The 15,442-nt window shown below is 39.7% G+C and overlaps 1 long non-coding RNA gene across 1 annotated transcript; it reads left to right on the top strand.

Annotated features, from left to right (window-relative positions):
- The first annotated feature begins 4,782 nt into the window (after window positions 1-4,782).
- LOC147676752 (uncharacterized) lies at window positions 4,783-15,032 on the top strand. The gene is made up of 8 exons (XR_015302428.1): window positions 4,783-4,891; window positions 6,220-6,339; window positions 7,668-7,787; window positions 9,117-9,237; window positions 10,566-10,686; window positions 12,015-12,134; window positions 13,463-13,583; window positions 14,912-15,032. It is a non-coding gene; the product is annotated as an uncharacterized LOC147676752 (long non-coding RNA).
- The last annotated feature ends 410 nt before the right edge of the window (window positions 15,033-15,442 follow it).

The raw sequence follows: 15,442 nt of genomic DNA, 5'->3' as shown, positions 1-15,442 counted from the left end.
TGGTTTTGGACAACGTTAACTGCTTGGGGATGGAAGATCCTATCCTTCCTAGGCATTGCCCTTCTCATAGTATTCAGTTGCTGCCTGTGTCTACAATGTGGGCTGGCGATTTGTGGCTTGTGTGCCACATCATGCATTCCGCATTCAAATTCTCATTCAAAACGCGAAAAGAAGAAAGAAGAGCAAATGATGTTACGTGAACAGATTGATCGATTCATGAGGATCGATGTATCATGAAGGGTCCGTAGGGAACAAGGAGGGAATGAGGAAATATAATTTTTGGTCAAGTAATGTTCCCTAACGCGTACCCCACCGTCTCCATGTACTAGCTTGAAGTGCATGTAATTTCCCTCCTGTGTCAGCTATGAAGACGCAAATACATTTGCGTCCATCTTTAACATGTCCTCTGTCAGATCCGCCATGAACGGATTGAATATTCAGTTTCTAAATATGCTATGCCAACGTCTTTTTGTGGTATACTTCACACGTTTTTCAGCTCTGGCGAAGTAGGCCCTGATTCTGCCATCAAGCCTCTTTTTCCTGCCTTCTGACTCTGAGGGCCTCAGCCCAGGCTGCCTCTACTCCAGTGACCCTGCCTTACTCCTTGCGCGGCTCACGGCGCTTAACCAAGCCTTCTGCCTGCCAAGACTGTCTTCAACCTTCGATTTATCTGCTCCACTCCTCGAAAATACATTCCTGTCTCGTCGTTCAAGTAAACATCCTCCCAGCTGCAGGAGCAATGGGCCCGGCCTTTCCGTCTCCGTGCAAGTAATTCATAGACTCCGTTGCCATGGTAGGCCCATGCCCCCTCACCTCTCATGCAGACACGTAGACACGTAGACACAAGACGCTTATACACGCACTCACAACCAGTATAGAATAGCCTCCGTCCGAGAGACCTTTCCCTTCCAGATACTACAGTTCCTTAAACATAAGATATCAGATACGATTTGGGATTAGGTTGGTCTGACATCCCAGACTTATGTCTGCACTTGTAGGGCTAAAAGTCAAGTCCCCTTCACCCTCCAGTTACACGTCAATCACACGTCATACTGCTGCGCGCGCATCTCTGCCATGTAATTCTGCTGACATTGCATGATTCTCTTATGGATCCACCTACTTGTGACCTCATGATAAATGACGTTTCTAGTACACGCCTTCATGCACGCCTATTGCAACGCCTTTTTCTGTTACGTATGAGCATTTTATCTCTCTTCTCAGCTGTTACGCCTTCTGCATATACCTTTACTGTAATGCATTGACTATATATATGAATAACTGTCAATAAAATGTTGTCTGTCAGTCCCTTCCCGAACCTATGTGGTGACGGAACGGTATGCCACCTTGGCTCGAGCCAAATACCCAATTCCTTTTTAAGGAATAAAACCCTTTTTGAGTAAACCTCAATATCACGGATTTTGCCTCTTATTTATCTGAGTTATTTGTATTGACTTTACCGTATAAATTAAGCATGGGTAATTAGATTTTACCACACTATTCATAGTTTCTATTATTCCTGTTAACTGTAGCATAACCCTTCCTCTCTCAACTTACCAGCTGGCTTAATCGCTACTGGTGTACCATATCCTAAAACAAAGGAAGTAAGAAGGGTGCGCTGCCACTTGGCTGGCAAAAAGATTTATATCCCAATGTACGTGCTACAATTGTTTAGAGAGTGTTAGCAAATGAGGCAAGGGGACGCAGAGAAGTATGAGAGGTTATAAACACAAATTGAGATTTGATTTTTTAATTGAGCTGTTGATTTTCACAATAAAACAGACTCCATAGTATTGATCTGGTTACCCTTTATAAAAATCTAAACATTTTGTATTGCTTATACTAAATTTACTAACAGTGGACCTTTCCATCTGCAGATTATACTGAATGACCAGCAGTGGCAGTGTTTCACAGCAGAGTTTCTCTGAATTGCCGAGACTGAAGCAAAAAAAAAAAGGAAGTCTTCTGGCATACTGCATCATTTTACCAATTTATGTGGTAAGTAAAACTCCCAATCATTCTTTTAGGCATTAAAAAGATGTAAATAGCATCGGAATGTCCTCACTAATTTATAGTGGGAGCCTGTGCCTGAATATTATTTCTGTCAAGATGGAAGTATTATGTATCACATTATGTTGGTCATGATAGTTAATAAAAGAATGACTGACTCAAACTCTACTAAAACCTGCTTTAGATCCTGGTGCTAGCAACGTTCTATTCGAGGAAATATCTGCCTTTGAGACTGAAATGCACCATCTCACTTATGAAAAATAGTGTTACATACTCAAGAAAGGAAGCTCATCTAACCTCTTCTCCTGCACTCTATGTTGGACTCTGATACTCAAGATGGAGTGCTGTTAAGGTTAATCTGTCTTTGTACCTCAATTCCATTTTCGAAAAGGACACAGTGCTTCGACTGGTTCCCATTCCTTTACCATTCCCCCTCCTACGTGGCTGGCAGTCATGAATACAGATAGTAACCTACTGCATAACTTCTGATATCTCATCCTCCTGTGTGGTTAGCTTCCACAAGGACAATTGGTCCAGGGGTGTCTGACATCATAAAGCTAAAGCAAGAAGTTGTCTGACATGAGGTGCCATTCTGTTGCCTAGCAGTCTGACATCATAAAGCTAAAGCAAGATGTTTTCTGACTAGAAGGCCACTCTGTTGCAAAGCAGCTGGCATCATGAAGGTAAAGGAAGATGTTGTCTGACATGAGAGCCACTCTGTTGCCTAACAAGGAGTAGGATACATTTATCTTGGTAATGAGATGAGTTGCAGGGTAGACAGGATGCCCAACGAAAAGATGAGATGGTACGAAGAAAGAAGTTAGAACTTTATTTAGACTTACACATTTGTATGAACGCAGGTTTGAGCATAAGAGTCTCAACTTCACCATTGCTGCACTGGTAGGATTTGGCTAAAGAGAAGATGCAAATTATGCTATTCATAGTTTCTATTATTCCTGTTAACTGTAGCATAACCCTTCCTCTCTCAACTTACCAGCTGGCTTAATCGCTACTGGTGTACCATATCCTAAAACAAAGGAAGTAAGAAGGGTGCGCTGCCACTTGGCTGGCAAAAAGATTTATATCCCAATGTACGTGCTACAATTGTTTAGAGAGTGTTAGCAAATGACGCAAGGGGACGCAGAGAAGTATGAGAGGTTATAAACACAAATTGAGATTTGATTTTTTAATTGAGCTGTTGATTTTCACAATAAAACAGACTCCATAGTATTGATCTGGTTACCCTTTATAAAAATCTAAACATTTTGTATTGCTTATACTAAATTTACTAACAGTGGACTTTTCCATCTGCAGATTATACTGAATGACGAGCAGTGGCAGTGTTTCACAGCAGAGTTTCTCTGAATTGCCGAGACTGAAGCAAAAAAAAAAAGGAAGTCTTCTGGCATACTGCATCATTTTACCAATTTATGTGGTAAGTAAAACTCCCAATCATTCTTTTAGGCATTAAAAAGATGTAAATAGCATCGGAATGTCCTCACTAATTTATAGTGGGAGCCTGTGCCTGAATATTATTTCTGTCAAGATGGAAGTAATATGTATCACATTATGTTGGTCATGATAGTTAATAAAAGACTGACTGACTCAAACTCTACTAAAACCTGCTTTAGATCCTGGTGCTAGCAACGTTCTATTCGAGGAAATATCTGCCTTTGAGACTGAAATGCACCATCTCACTTATGAAAAATAGTGTTACATACTCAAGGAAGGAAGCTCATCTAACCTCTTCTCCTGCACTCTCTATGTTGGACTCTGATACTCAAGATGGATTGTTGTTAAGGTTAATCTGTCTTTGTACCTCAATCCCACTTTTGAAAAGGACACAGTGCTTCGACTGGTTCCCATTCCTTTACCATTCCCCCTCCTACGTGGCTGGCAGTCATGAATACAGATAGTAACCTACTGCATAACTTCTGATATCTCATCCTCCTGTGTGGTTAGCTTCCACAAGGACAATTGGTCCAGGGGTGTCTGACATCATAAAGCTAAAGCAAGAAGTTGTCTGACATGAGGTGCCATTCTGTTGCCTAGCAGTCTGACATCATGAAGCTAAAGCACGATGTTTTCTGACTAGAAGGCCACTCTGTTGCAAAGCAGCTGGCATCATGAAGGTAAAGGAAGATGTTGTCTGACATGAGAGCCACTCTGTTGCCTAACAAGGAGTAGGATACATTTATCTTGGTAATGAGATGAGTTGCAGGGTAGATAGGATGCCCAACGAAAAGATGAGATGGTACGAAGAAAGAAATTAGAACTTTATTTAGACTTACACATTTGTATGAACGCAGGTTTGAGCATAAGAGTCTCAACTTAACCATTGCTGCACTGGTAGGATTTGGCTAAAGAGAAGATGCAAATTATGCTATTCATAGTTTCTATTATTCCTGTTAACTGTAGCATAACCCTTCCTCTCTCAACTTACCAGCTGGCTTAATCGCTACTGGTGTACCATATCCTAAAACAAAGGAAGTAAGAAGGGTGCGCTGCCACTTGGCTGGCAAAAAGATTTATATCCCAATGTACGTGCTACAATTGTTTAGAGAGTGTTAGCAAATGACGCAAGGGGACGCAGAGAAGTATGAGAGGTTATAAACACAAATTGAGATTTGATTTTTTAATTGAGCTGTTGATTTTCACAATAAAACAGACTCCATAGTATTGATCTGGTTACCCTTTATAAAAATCTAAACATTTTGTATTGCTTATACTAAATTTACTAACAGTGGACTTTTCCATCTGCAGATTATACTGAATGACCAGCAGTGGCAGTGTTTCACAGCAGAGTTTCTCTGAATTGCCGAGACTGAAGCAAAAAAAAAAAGGAAGTCTTCTGGCATACTGCATCATTTTACCAATTTATGTGGTAAGTAAAACTCCCAATCATTCTTTTAGGCATTAAAAAGATGTAAATAGCATCGGAATGTCCTCACTAATTTATAGTGGGAGCCTGTGCCTGAATATTATTTCTGTCAAGATGGAAGTAATATGTATCACATTATGTTGGTCATGATAGTTAATAAAAGACTGACTGACTCAAACTCTACTAAAACCTGCTTTAGATCCTGGTGCTAGCAACGTTCTATTCGAGGAAATATCTGCCTTTGAGACTGAAATGCACCATCTCACTTATGAAAAATAGTGTTACATACTCAAGGAAGGAAGCTCATCTAACCTCTTCTCCTGCACTCTCTATGTTGGACTCTGATACTCAAGATGGATTGTTGTTAAGGTTAATCTGTCTTTGTACCTCAATCCCACTTTTGAAAAGGACACAGTGCTTCGACTGGTTCCCATTCCTTTACCATTCCCCCTCCTACGTGGCTGGCAGTCATGAATACAGATAGTAACCTACTGCATAACTTCTGATATCTCATCCTCCTGTGTGGTTAGCTTCCACAAGGACAATTGGTCCAGGGGTGTCTGACATCATAAAGCTAAAGCAAGAAGTTGTCTGACATGAGGTGCCATTCTGTTGCCTAGCAGTCTGACATCATGAAGCTAAAGCACGATGTTTTCTGACTAGAAGGCCACTCTGTTGCAAAGCAGCTGGCATCATGAAGGTAAAGGAAGATGTTGTCTGACATGAGAGCCACTCTGTTGCCTAACAAGGAGTAGGATACATTTATCTTGGTAATGAGATGAGTTGCAGGGTAGATAGGATGCCCAACGAAAAGATGAGATGGTACGAAGAAAGAAATTAGAACTTTATTTAGACTTACACATTTGTATGAACGCAGGTTTGAGCATAAGAGTCTCAACTTCACCATTGCTGCACTGGTAGGATTTGGCTAAAGAGAAGATGCAAATTATGCTATTCATAGTTTCTATTATTCCTGTTAACTGTAGCATAACCCTTCCTCTCTCAACTTACCAGCTGGCTTAATCGCTACTGGTGTACCATATCCTAAAACAAAGGAAGTAAGAAGGGTGCGCTGCCACTTGGCTGGCAAAAAGATTTATATCCCAATGTACGTGCTACAATTGTTTAGAGAGTGTTAGCAAATGAGGCAAGGGGACGCAGAGAAGTATGAGAGGTTATAAACACAAATTGAGATTTGATTTTTTAATTGAGCTGTTGATTTTGACAATAAAACAGACTCCATAGTATTGATCTGGTTACCCTTTATAAAAATCTAAACATTTTGTATTGCTTATACTAAATGTACTAACAGTGGACTTTTCCACCTGCAGATTATACTGAATGACCAGCAGTGGCAGTGTTTCACAGCAGAGTTTCTCTGAATTGCCGAGAATGAAGCAAAAAAAAAAGGAAGTCTTCTGGCATACTGCATCATTTTACCAATTTATGTGGTAAGTAAAACTCCCAATCATTCTTTTAGGCATTAAAAAGATGTAAATAGCATCGGAATGTCCTCACTAATTTATAGTGGGAGCCTGTGCCTGAATATTATTTCTGTCAAGATGGAAGTAATATGTATCACATTATGTTGGTCATGATAGTTAATAAAAGACTGACTGACTCAAACTCTACTAAAACCTGCTTTAGATCCTGGTGCTAGCAACATTCTATTCGAGGAAATATCTGCCTTTGAGACTGAAATGCACCATCTCACTTATGAAAAATAGTGTTACATACTCAAGGAAGGAAGCTCATCTAACCTCTTCTCCTGCACTCTCTATGTTGGACTCTGATACTCAAGATGGATTGTTGTTAAGGTTAATCTGTCTTTGTACCTCAATCCCACTTTTGAAAAGGACACAGTGCTTCGACTGGTTCCCATTCCTTTACCATTCCCCCTCCTACGTGGCTGGCAGTCATGAATACAGATAGTAACCTACTGCATAACTTCTGATATCTCATCCTCCAGTGTGGTTAGCTTCCACAAGGACAATTGGTCCAGGGGTGTCTGACATCATAAAGCTAAAGCAAGAAGTTGTCTGACATGAGGTGCCATTCTGTTGCCTAGCAGTCTGACATCATGAAGCTAAAGCACGATGTTTTCTGACTAGAAGGCCACTCTGTTGCAAAGCAGCTGGCATCATGAAGGTAAAGGAAGATGTTGTCTGACATGAGAGCCACTCTGTTGCCTAACAAGGAGTAGGATACATTTATCTTGGTAATGAGATGAGTTGCAGGGTAGATAGGATGCCCAACGAAAAGATGAGATGGTACGAAGAAAGAAATTAGAACTTTATTTAGACTTACACATTTGTATGAACGCAGGTTTGAGCATAAGAGTCTCAACTTCACCATTGCTGCACTGGTAGGATTTGGCTAAAGAGAAGATGCAAATTATGCTATTCATAGTTTCTATTATCCCTGTTAACTGTAGCATAACCCTTCCTCTCTCAACTTACCAGCTGGCTTAATCGCTACTGGTGTACCATATCCTAAAACAAAGGAATTAAGAAGGGTGCGCTGCCACTTGGCTGGCAAAAAGATTTATATCCCAATGTACGTGCTACAATTGTTTAGAGAGTGTTAGCAAATGAGGCAAGGGGACGCAGAGAAGTATGAGAGGTTATAAACACAAATTGAGATTTGATTTTTTAATTGAGCTGTTGATTTTCACAATAAAACAGACTCCATAGTATTGATCTGGTTACCCTTTATAAAAATCTAAACATTTTGTATTGCTTATACTAAATTTACTAACAGTGGACTTTTCCATCTGCAGATTATACTGAATGACCAGCAGTGGCAGTGTTTCACAGCAGAGTTTCTCTGAATTGCCGAGAATGAAGCAAAAAAAAAAGGAAGTCTTCTGGCATACTGCATCATTTTACCAATTTATGTGGTAAGTAAAACTCCCAATCATTCTTTTAGGCATTAAAAAGATGTAAATAGCATCGGAATGTCCTCACTAATTTATAGTGGGAGCCTGTGCCTGAATATTATTTCTGTCAAGATGGAAGTAATATGTATCACATTATGTTGGTCATGATAGTTAATAAAAGACTGACTGACTCAAACTCTACTAAAAACCTGCTTTAGATCCTGGTGCTAGCAACGTTCTATTCGAGGAAATATCTGCCTTTGAGACTGAAATGCACCATCTCACTTATGAAAAATAGTGTTACATACTCAAGGAAGGAAGCTCATCTAACCTCTTCTCCTGCACTCTCTATGTTGGACTCTGATACTCAAGATGGATTGTTGTTAAGGTTAATCTGTCTTTGTACCTCAATCCCACTTTTGAAAAGGACACAGTGCTTTGACTGGTTCCCATTCCTTTACCATTCCCCCTCCTACGTGGCTGGCAGTCATGAATACAGATAGTAACCTACTGCATAACTTCTGATATCTCATCCTCCAGTGTGGTTAGCTTCCACAAGGACAATTGGTCCAGGGGTGTCTGACATCATAAAGCTAAAGCAAGAAGTTGTCTGACATGAGGTGCCATTCTGTTGCCTAGCAGTCTGACATCATGAAGCTAAAGCAAGATGTTTTCTGACTAGAAGACCACTCTGTTGCAAAGCAGCTGGCATCATGAAGGTAAAGGAAGATGTTGTCTGACATGAGAGCCACTCTGTTGCCTAACAAGGAGTAGGATACATTTATCTTGGTAATGAGATGAGTTGCAGGGTAGATAGGATGCCCAACGAAAAGATGAGATGGTACGAAGAAAGAAATTAGAACTTTATTTAGACTTACACATTTGTATGAACGCAGGTTTGAGCATAAGAGTCTCAACTTCACCATTGCTGCACTGGTAGGATTTGGCTAAAGAGAAGATGCAAATTATGCTATTCATAGTTTCTATTATTCCTGTTAACTGTAGCATAACCCTTCCTCTCTCAACTTACCAGCTGGCTTAATCGCTACTGGTGTACCATATCCTAAAACAAAGGAAGTAAGAAGGGTGCGCTGCCACTTGGCTGGCAAAAAGATTTATATCCCAATGTACGTGCTACAATTGTTTAGAGAGTGTTAGCAAATGAGGCAAGGGGACGCAGAGAAGTATGAGAGGTTATAAACACAAATTGAGATTTGATTTTTTAATTGAGCTGTTGATTTTCACAATAAAACAGACTCCATAGTATTGATCTGGTTACCCTTTATAAAAATCTAAACATTTTGTATTGCTTATACTAAATGTACTAACAGTGGACTTTTCCATCTGCAGATTATACTGAATGACCAGCAGTGGCAGTGTTTCACAGCAGAGTTTCTCTGAATTGCCGAGAATGAAGCAAAAAAAAAAAGGAAGTCTTCTGGCATACTGCATCATTTTACCAATTTATGTGGTAAGTAAAACTCCCAATCATTCTTTTAGGCATTAAAAAGATGTAAATAGCATCGGAATGTCCTCACTAATTTATAGTGGGAGCCTGTGCCTGAATATTATTTCTGTCAAGATGGAAGTAATATGTATCACATTATGTTGGTCATGATAGTTAATAAAAGACTGACTGACTCAAACTCTACTAAAACCTGCTTTAGATCCTGGTGCTAGCAACATTCTATTCGAGGAAATATCTGCCTTTGAGACTGAAATGCACCATCTCACTTATGAAAAATAGTGTTACATACTCAAGGAAGGAAGCTCATCTAACCTCTTCTCCTGCACTCTCTATGTTGGACTCTGATACTCAAGATGGATTGTTGTTAAGGTTAATCTGTCTTTGTACCTCAATCCCACTTTTGAAAAGGACACAGTGCTTCGACTGGTTCCCATTCCTTTACCATTCCCCCTCCTACGTGGCTGGCAGTCATGAATACAGATAGTAACCTACTGCATAACTTCTGATATCTCATCCTCCTGTGTGGTTAGCTTCCACAAGGACAATTGGTCCAGGGGTGTCTAACATCATAAAGCTAAAGCAAGAGGTTGTCTGACATGAGGTGCCATTCTGTTGCCTAGCAGTCTGACATCATGAAGCTAAAGCAAGATGTTTTCTGACTAGAAGGCCACTCTGTTGCAAAGCAGCTGGCATCATGAAGGTAAAGGAAGATGTTGTCTGACATGAGAGCCACTCTGTTGCCTAACAAGAAGTAGGATACATTTATCTTGGTAATGAGATGAGTTGCGGGGTAGACAGGATGCCCAACGAAAAGATGAGATGGTACGAAGAAAGAAGTTAGAACTTTATTTAGACTTACACATTTGTATGAACGCAGGTTTGAGCATAAGAGTCTCAACTTCACCATTGCTGCACTGGTAGGATTTGGCTAAAGAGAAGATGCAAATTATGCTATTCATAGTTTCTATTATTCCTGTTAACTGTATTATAACCCTTCCTCTCTCAACTTACCAGCTGGCTTAATCGCTACTGGTGTACCATATCCTAAAACAAAGGAAGTAAGAAGGGTGCGCTGCCACTTGGCTGGCAAAAAGATTTATATCCCAATGTACGTGCTACAATTGTTTAGAGAGTGTTAGCAAATGAGGCAAGGGGACGCAGAGAAGTATGAGAGGTTATAAACACAAATTGAGATTTGATTTTTTAATTGAGCTGTTGATTTTCACAATAAAACAGACTCCATAGTATTGATCTGGTTACCCTTTATAAAAATCTAAACTTTTTGTATTGCTTATACTAAATGTACTAACAGTGGACTTTTCCATCTGCAGATTATACTGAATGACCAGCAGTGGCAGTGTTTCACAGCAGAGTTTCTCTGAATTGCCGAGACTGAAGCAAAAAAAAAAAGGAAGTCTTCTGGCATACTGCATCATTTTACCAATTTATGTGGTAAGTAAAACTCCCAATCATTCTTTTAGGCATTAAAAAGATGTAAATAGCATCGGAATGTCCTCACTAATTTATAGTGGGAGCCTGTGCCTGAATATTATTTCTGTCAAGATGGAAGTAATATGTATCACATTATGTTGGTCATGATAGTTAATAAAAGAATGACTGCCTCAAACTCTACTAAAACCTGCTTTAGATCCTGGTGCTAGCAACGTTCTATTCGAGGAAATATCTGCCTTTGAGACTGAAATGCACCATCTCACTTATGAAAAATAGTGTTACATACTCAAGGAAGGAAGCTCATCTAACCTCTTCTCCTGCACTCTCTATGTTGGACTCTGATACTCAAGATGGATTGTTGTTAAGGTTAATCTGTCTTTGTACCTCAATCCCACTTTTGAAAAGGACACAGTGCTTTGACTGGTTCCCATTCCTTTACCATTCCCCCTCCTACGTGGCTGGCAGTCATGAATACAGATAGTAACCTACTGCATAACTTCTGATATCTCATCCTCCAGTGTGGTTAGCTTCCACAAGGACAATTGGTCCAGGGGTGTCTGACATCATAAAGCTAAAGCAAGAAGTTGTCTGACATGAGGTGCCATTCTGTTGCCTAGCAGTCTGACATCATGAAGCTAAAGCAAGATGTTTTCTGACTAGAAGACCACTCTGTTGCAAAGCAGCTGGCATCATGAAGGTAAAGGAAGATGTTGTCTGACATGAGAGCCACTCTGTTGCCTAACAAGGAGTAGGATACATTTATCTTGGTAATGAGATGAGTTGCAGGGTAGATAGGATGCCCAACGAAAAGATGAGATGGTACGAAGAAAGAAATTAGAACTTTATTTAGACTTACACATTTGTATGAACGCAGGTTTGAGCATAAGAGTCTCAACTTCACCATTGCTGCACTGGTAGGATTTGGCTAAAGAGAAGATGCAAATTATGCTATTCATAGTTTCTATTATTCCTGTTAACTGTAGCATAACCCTTCCTCTCTCAACTTACCAGCTGGCTTAATCGCTACTGGTGTACCATATCCTAAAACAAAGGAAGTAAGAAGGGTGCGCTGCCACTTGGCTGGCAAAAAGATTTATATCCCAATGTACGTGCTACAATTGTTTAGAGAGTGTTAGCAAATGAGGCAAGGGGACGCAGAGAAGTATGAGAGGTTATAAACACAAATTGAGATTTGATTTTTTAATTGAGCTGTTGATTTTCACAATAAAACAGACTCCATAGTATTGATCTGGTTACCCTTTATAAAAATCTAAACATTTTGTATTGCTTATACTAAATGTACTAACAGTGGACTTTTCCATCTGCAGATTATACTGAATGACCAGCAGTGGCAGTGTTTCACAGCAGAGTTTCTCTGAATTGCCGAGAATGAAGCAAAAAAAAAAGGAAGTCTTCTGGCATACTGCATCATTTTACCAATTTATGTGGTAAGTAAAACTCCCAATCATTCTTTTAGGCATTAAAAAGATGTAAATAGCATCGGAATGTCCTCACTAATTTATAGTGGGAGCCTGTGCCTGAATATTATTTCTGTCAAGATGGAAGTAATATGTATCACATTATGTTGGTCATGATAGTTAATAAAAGACTGACTGACTCAAACTCTACTAAAACCTGCTTTAGATCCTGGTGCTAGCAACATTCTATTCGAGGAAATATCTGCCTTTGAGACTGAAATGCACCATCTCACTTATGAAAAATAGTGTTACATACTCAAGGAAGGAAGCTCATCTAACCTCTTCTCCTGCACTCTCTATGTTGGACTCTGATACTCAAGATGGATTGTTGTTAAGGTTAATCTGTCTTTGTACCTCAATCCCACTTTTGAAAAGGACACAGTGCTTCGACTGGTTCCCATTCCTTTACCATTCCCCCTCCTACGTGGCTGGCAGTCATGAATACAGATAGTAACCTACTGCATAACTTCTGATATCTCATCCTCCTGTGTGGTTAGCTTCCACAAGGACAATTGGTCCAGGGGTGTCTAACATCATAAAGCTAAAGCAAGAGGTTGTCTGACATGAGGTGCCATTCTGTTGCCTAGCAGTCTGACATCATGAAGCTAAAGCAAGATGTTTTCTGACTAGAAGGCCACTCTGTTGCAAAGCAGCTGGCATCATGAAGGTAAAGGAAGATGTTGTCTGACATGAGAGCCACTCTGTTGCCTAACAAGAAGTAGGATACATTTATCTTGGTAATGAGATGAGTTGCAGGGTAGACAGGATGCCCAACGAAAAGATGAGATGGTACGAAGAAAGAAGTTAGAACTTTATTTAGACTTACACATTTGTATGAACGCAGGTTTGAGCATAAGAGTCTCAACTTCACCATTGCTGCACTGGTAGGATTTGGCTAAAGAGAAGATGCAAATTATGCTATTCATAGTTTCTATTATTCCTGTTAACTGTATTATAACCCTTCCTCTCTCAACTTACCAGCTGGCTTAATCGCTACTGGTGTACCATATCCTAAAACAAAGGAAGTAAGAAGGGTGCGCTGCCACTTGGCTGGCAAAAAGATTTATATCCCAATGTACGTGCTACAATTGTTTAGAGAGTGTTAGCAAATGAGGCAAGGGGACGCAGAGAAGTATGAGAGGTTATAAACACAAATTGAGATTTGATTTTTTAATTGAGCTGTTGATTTTCACAATAAAACAGACTCCATAGTATTGATCTGGTTACCCTTTATAAAAATCTAAACTTTTTGTATTGCTTATACTAAATGTACTAACAGTGGACTTTTCCATCTGCAGATTATACTGAATGACCAGCAGTGGCAGTGTTTCACAGCAGAGTTTCTCTGAATTGCCGAGACTGAAGCAAAAAAAAAAAGGAAGTCTTCTGGCATACTGCATCATTTTACCAATTTATGTGGTAAGTAAAACTCCCAATCATTCTTTTAGGCATTAAAAAGATGTAAATAGCATCGGAATGTCCTCACTAATTTATAGTGGGAGCCTGTGCCTGAATATTATTTCTGTCAAGATGGAAGTAATATGTATCACATTATGTTGGTCATGATAGTTAATAAAAGAATGACTGCCTCAAACTCTACTAAAACCTGCTTTAGATCCTGGTGCTAGCAACGTTCTATTCGAGGAAATATCTGCCTTTGAGACTGAAATGCACCATCTCACTTATGAAAAATAGTGTTACATACTCAAGGAAGGAAGCTCATCTAACCTCTTCTCCTGCACTCTCTATGTTGGACTCTGATACTCAAGATGGATTGTTGTTAAGGTTAATCTGTCTTTGTACCTCAATCCCACTTTTGAAAAGGACACAGTGCTTCGACTGGTTCCCATTCCTTTACCATTCCCCCTCCTACGTGGCTGGCAGTCATGAATACAGATAGTAACCTACTGCATAACTTCTGATATCTCATCCTCCTGTGTGGTTAGCTTCCACAAGGACAATTGGTCCAGGGGTGTCTGACATCATAAAGCTAAAGCAAGAAGTTGTCTGACATGAGGTGCCATTCTGTTGCCTAGCAGTCTGACATCATGAAGCTAAAGCACGATGTTTTCTGACTAGAAGGCCACTCTGTTGCAAAGCAGCTGGCATCATGAAGGTAAAGGAAGATGTTGTCTGACATGAGAGCCACTCTGTTGCCTAACAAGGAGTAGGATACATTTATCTTGGTAATGAGATGAGTTGCAGGGTAGATAGGATGCCCAACGAAAAGATGAGATGGTACGAAGAAAGAAATTAGAACTTTATTTAGACTTACACATTTGTATGAACGCAGGTTTGAGCATAAGAGTCTCAACTTCACCATTGCTGCACTGGTAGGATTTGGCTAAAGAGAAGATGCAAATTATGCTATTCATAGTTTCTATTATCCCTGTTAACTGTAGCATAACCCTTCCTCTCTCAACTTACCAGCTGGCTTAATCGCTACTGGTGTACCATATCCTAAAACAAAGGAATTAAGAAGGGTGCGCTGCCACTTGGCTGGCAAAAAGATTTATATCCCAATGTACGTGCTACAATTGTTTAGAGAGTGTTAGCAAATGAGGCAAGGGGACGCAGAGAAGTATGAGAGGTTATAAACACAAATTGAGATTTGATTTTTTAATTGAGCTGTTGATTTTCACAATAAAACAGACTCCATAGTATTGATCTGGTTACCCTTTATAAAAATCTAAACATTTTGTATTGCTTATACTAAATTTACTAACAGTGGACTTTTCCATCTGCAGATTATACTGAATGACCAGCAGTGGCAGTGTTTCACAGCAGAGTTTCTCTGAATTGCCGAGACTGAAGCAAAAAAAAAAAGGAAGTCTTCTGGCATACTGCATCATTTTACCAATTTATGTGGTAAGTAAAACTCCCAATCATTCTTTTAGGCATTAAAAAGATGTAAATAGCATCGGAATGTCCTCACTAATTTATAGTGGGAGCCTGTGCCTGAATATTATTTCTGTCAAGATGGAAGTAATATGTATCACATTATGTTGGTCATGATAGTTAATAAAAGACTGACTGACTCAAACTCTACTAAAACCTGCTTTAGATCCTGGTGCTAGCAACGTTCTATTCGAGGAAATATCTGCCTTTGAGACTGAAATGCACCATCTCACTTATGAAAAATAGTGTTACATACTCAAGGAAGGAAGCTCATCTAACCTCTTCTCCTGCACTCTCTATGTTGGACTCTGATACTCAAGATGGATTGTTGTTAAGGTTAATCTGTCTTTGTACCTCAATCCCACTTTTGAAAAGGACAC

The sequence above is a fragment of the Lissotriton vulgaris genome, chromosome 12 (genome assembly GCF_964263255.1).
Source record: "Lissotriton vulgaris chromosome 12, aLisVul1.2, whole genome shotgun sequence".
NCBI lineage: Eukaryota > Metazoa > Chordata > Amphibia > Caudata > Salamandridae > Lissotriton > Lissotriton vulgaris.
Note: the sequence above shows the minus strand (reverse complement) of the source record. Positions and strands in the feature narration are given on the sequence as shown.